The sequence below is a fragment of the Tigriopus californicus genome, chromosome 7 (assembly GCF_007210705.1).
Source record: "Tigriopus californicus strain San Diego chromosome 7, Tcal_SD_v2.1, whole genome shotgun sequence".
In the NCBI taxonomy this organism is placed as follows: domain Eukaryota; kingdom Metazoa; phylum Arthropoda; class Copepoda; order Harpacticoida; family Harpacticidae; genus Tigriopus; species Tigriopus californicus.
In genome coordinates, this window is record NC_081446.1 from 12,287,556 (window position 1) to 12,292,764 (window position 5,209).

At 40.9% G+C, this 5,209-nt stretch overlaps 1 long non-coding RNA gene across 1 annotated transcript in view; it reads right to left on the bottom strand.

The window, feature by feature from the left end:
• Positions 1-3,991, bottom strand: part of LOC131884277 (uncharacterized) — a 9,984-nt gene extending 5,993 nt beyond the window's left edge. Inside the window, exon 1 of the long non-coding RNA XR_009373704.1 lies at positions 3,847-3,991. This is a non-coding gene — a long non-coding RNA (uncharacterized LOC131884277). The remainder of the gene's footprint in view (positions 1-3,846) is intronic.
• Between the last annotated feature and the right edge of the window lie 1,218 nt (positions 3,992-5,209).

A 5,209-nucleotide genomic window follows, 5' to 3' on the forward strand; every position in this document is an offset into this window, starting at 1 on the left:
CGGGCAATAAGGGGTCGAAGTCTTGACGTGGTGTCTTTTCCAACGCGATAGCATTTGGTAATATCTTGGCGTTCCAGTTTTACACCAACACTTTCACAAACAGACATAACTGCCACGACGTCGTCTTCAATTCGAACATCAGGCTCAGATTGTTGGGGTTCCAGGATGTTTGTGATCTTCAGATTTGAGCTCCGCCTCTCCCTGTCGTGAAGCTCATCAAGAACACCTTCAATTATGCTAGTTGTTTCGCCTCCAGATCTGCTCTCCTCCAGTTCAAGTATTCGATCCTCTTGGTCGACCTCTCTCGTACACAATAAGGTTATTGAGCCGAAGTTTTTGAGAACCTTTGTCTCGGACTCCTGAATTCGGGTCTCCAACCTGGCCAATCCAGACACAAGGTTGCGACAACCCGTGTTACACGAATCACAGCACACAAGGTATCCCGAGAGGATAAGTTGCTTGATGGCGTCACTAGGTAGGCTTGAGCATGTTGTATGGAATGGTCTGGAACAAATCTCACACGTGGCGCAAGACTTTTTGGCTCTGCGGTTGATATCTTCTCTTCACCGCAGACAGCACATTTCGACTCTTTTCCATCGCCATCAGCAGCCATTTCCACTTTCTTCCCTGGGCTCATATTGGTGTACTATTAAAGAAGTTCGAGCTCGGTCACTGTCTATTCTTTCAGGTTATGGGATGGAACCGACACTTTGGCTCATAAAGCTCGAAGAGGCTCAATCCGATCAAGGGATCAGAAATTCTGGTCCAAACGTTTCACAAAGCAAGAAAACGCAAAAGTTTTCCAAATGTCTCGAGAGCACCCTTAACACGTTCTCTCACAGTGAACGCGAACAATCAATGTTTAGATATATGAACTTTCTTGATATTATGAACGGCATCATTGTAAATGTCAAAAGAAAAGTTGTGATCGAAATGACCTCATGCTGAATAGGGGTCTCATTCATTGGAAAGAACCTGGAATCAGACGCCAAGTTGTCAACAATAGCCAGGACGATCACTGAAGTGGCATCTTTCGTTTCAAAAGAGAACTTAACATTGTCAGGTACATCCCTCACCCTATTATTGGAAATATAGTGGTTTGTCCTTCTGTTAGGCACGCCTTTAACCCTGGACAATTTTTCGTTAATGAAAAGGATGACTTGCTTTTCCCGTTTTATTTCATTGAGTAAGAACTTGGAACGGGCAAATCTTTTGGCACTAGTGCATTAATGATGAACTGCATCTTCTTCCTAGCCCTCGAATGGGGCCAAGGTGTTTTATGGTCCTTCGGACATTGTTTTCCTTCACACCCATGGTGAACCTGATTCATTTGTCTTAATTCGACGTTTGAAAGCATTAATCATAGCCGGGATTCCACTGCTGTCTCAGGCTTTGAACCTCTGTTAATATACATTTGTTAATATACAGGGCGACCACCTTCACCATGACATATTACTGGTTTTGGATTGATCGAACATCTGTTTAACACCTTTGGTACAAGTGTAATTCTGTGTGTTCAAAATCAGTCCCAGAACTTGGATCGAAAAGAAGTAGTAATCGAACTTCATCAAGCGGGGAACAGCATCCGGAAAATTTGGGAAGAGTCAGAACAACCTAAAAATGAGCAAGCAGAAATATGCTTTGCAATCGGATGAAATCTCGGAAGCATCTTCATGTAATCTGGTCGGAGGAGAAGATTCTTAAGATAGAGATGATTTCCAATGCTCCCAATGACCAACTTTTGAGCAAAAACCTGGAAAACATTCTGTGAACCAGAAGACGATACTTCGTCGCCAAAAACTATACTCTGTCATGGTATGGGCTGATGTGACATCCAATGGCCTCAAACCGCCCCTCATCTTCATACCCGAGGGTGTGAAAGTCAAAAGATCACCAAAAGGGCCGCAAACCACAATTTTTGTCCCCCTTCCTCTCCAGACCTCAACGTCATGGACTTTTCCATAGAGCCGAATTTTGAAAGGAAGGCCGGGTCCAAATTGTCCTCTGGTGTCGGTCCCCTCAAACAAGCGTTATACTGTAGGCTGGTTGGACCGACCTCGATCCTGACATCATCTGTCCGTCTTGATTTTCAGTTAATGGCAGACTTGATGCTGTTGTGAGAGTCAGGGGGGGTTATTGAGAATGTATTAAAAAGTGTTTTTAAACATCTGTGTTTGCCTATCAAATTTGAAGTTTGGTAAGATTCTTTGTTTGATGAAAATCAATGATATATCAATCATATCAATGATGATATATAAAGTTAAAGTTGACCCGCGTATGCCCCACATGTGTGTCCTAATCATCTTTCAAGTCTATCGTTATTTCAAATTCCTTGTTTTAACTAGCTGTATTCTGGAGAGCATGAGAGAACAGAACATAAATTTTCAGATACCTTTCACACCTTGTTTGAACACTGTATATTTCAAATCTTTCTAGTTTCTCCCAATACAAGAATTTCTCTTTCATTCCTGCAATGTTTCTAGTGAAATATCTTTGGACTTGTTTGACCTTTTGCAAACCTGCTGAACTATTTGGAGCCCAAGTAGGAAATGCATATTCAAATTGTGGCTTGGACCTCTTCGCTTCACTTCATTTCCGCTTTTAACAAAGGACGCGTAATCGGCCTTGAGACGAACTAGACATCGTTTATTATAAGAATCTGTTTCCCACAGGCAAAATTTAGAGGAACACTTTTTCCGTTAATTTCCCCAAACCCCAACATGATGCTAAACAGAGAAACTAGTTAAAGGCATGTTAAAGGTATCCTTGTGCTAAAGCACTTCACGTCTAGTGAAAAAAACGTACCGCAGTTCTTTGGGGATCTTTCCAACATGCAGCTTTTGAAGCAAAATCTTAATGTTGTATGGCTCCTTCATAGGAAAGAAAGCTAATAGAGGTGTATCAACGCACACACTAGTGGATTTAGCTCCATTGATTTCTAATGAAATGCCGAAATGCCTTCGAAGATTAAACTTCCAATTATCTTTAAATGATCTGGACCCTTCATCAATTGAAATTCAGTAAATAAGTTCACTACTTTCCACGCCAAGCCCGGTCACAATAGAGCCCAAGATCGATTCCACGTCATGACAGGATGCAATGGGCAACAACCTATTGTTTGTCTCAAGCTGATGGACTCTAAACATGTCCGCAGGTTTCTTTATGGTCATACATAAATGTTGTCGCATATTTGGTTGGATCTTGACATACTTCCAAAGGCCTTCTGTGACCTTCCTTCCGACAATTGAGAGTGAGACTAGTCCCTTCTGTTTGCCTAGTTGGTTTGTACATGTGACACTGTCTTCTGTAACATCATGGGGCACAAGTATCTAATACTTTAAACCAAAAGAATTGAATGTTAGATTGAGAAACTATGCTATTCATGCAGTACGATCTTTTCTCGATCTAAGATTCACTCCTTCCCTTGAAGAAAATGGGTTCTGGCCTCTAGAGTTAGGGCGGCTTTACACTAAGATGGAAAACCGAGATTGAATTGATTCCGGTTTGAGGATTGAAGTACGAATAATGCTGGGGCAAGTTCACCATAAGACTTGAGTCCGGCAGAGGATTCCAGTCTTTCACTGTACTCAAATCGAACAGAAAGAGAGTCCTACTACATTCCTCAAACCGGATTCAATGTCGGTTTTCCATCCTAGTGTAAAGCCGCCGTAAAGCCGCCCTTAGTCTCACTTAAGGGCGAATGTAATGTACACTGACTCAGATCAGAGCTGTCAATTTTTCAACCTTATCACCTTCGTCCATTTGCCTATGGGTTATGGTTTACATGATTCCAAAATGTTTGCTCTTGACCCTAGCGACATCATTCATCAAATTCCAATGGCTTACGTTATAGTATACTTCGGCTTAGTGTAAGGTATTTGTCCATAAAGAACGGAGACAATGGCGATTATAGTTATCCCAGCAATGACAATACGGGAGAGGAATCTGCAATTGGCCAAGTCCGAAAGCTTGCTTTCCCTTCCACGTCCCATTAGACACGGTTTTTAAATCTCTGTCACCACAATTTTGTATATTAGTTAAAGTAAAATTAATTTGTTGAACTCTCTACTTCTTCAGTCAATCACTCGAAAGAGCACTGGTCACTGAAATGCTTTTTGGGAACATATGTGCATGTGGCCATTGACAACTAACTGAAGGCAGCGAGTTTGGTGAATTATTCGAACGGATTTGTTTGGGAAAGCCAGAAAAAAACACTTGAGCCATACCACGCATCATGCGTTTGTGATCCAACCAAAAACTAAATCATTCAGTGAACAGTTTCTCATTTTTTATGCATCTTTTCCAATAAGAAAATTCGACCAATTAGGCAACTTTTTTGAAAGTCCTCTAATCACACTATTCTATTTTGTGCTTTTGTTGTTTTATATGTCGCTCCCCAGTAACTATAGGCCGATTTATGTCACTCCGAATATTACTATGGTGTCTGAGAAGAGCATGCAGTTCAGACTGGTAGAGTTTCTTGAAGTGGATGAAATCCTTCCTCCTAATCAGCACCAGCTCTGAGCACATTTTAGCACGGTTACACAACTGATTGAAAATATAGAACAGATTTTTACAAACTATAGAGGCACGAGAAATTTGATGTTGTCTATCTTGACTTTGCCAAGGCCTTTTAGTTAAGAGGCTCCATGAGGTTGGGATCCAAGGCTAGGTTCTCAATTGGTTAAGAAGTTTCATTTATGGTAGGAAGCAAATATTAAGGGTTGAAGGGTCACATAGCAACATGTGTGTTATCAAATCATGGGTTCCTCAGGGCTCAATGTTTTTGGAAAATTTGCAAGATGCAAGTTTTGGCCCACACATTGGGTTGTTTGCCCTTTGCTATACATGTCCAATAAACATATACAAATGCAATCAAGTGATATTACAATGGTTTTTGGGTTTGCTTGGGTTAATCAAAAGCACAATTTTTTTGTTTGTTTGCGGACTTCCTTACCGCTGCTGGGATTAGAATCCCACCACTTCAAGGCGAGAAATTTATTCATTTTACTTAACTGTTATCTATATATATTATTTGATCGACCAATGAATTAGAGTTGGCTGATCTGGTTAGCCCTTGAATATAAGGTTGATCTGAAAGTTTAATCAAAAACTTGTCCAAATCTGACTTAAATCCTGCTACTGTATCAACGCCTACATACGACCTACGAATATTTGAAGGCAGCAAATTGAACAATGAAGGAGCCCG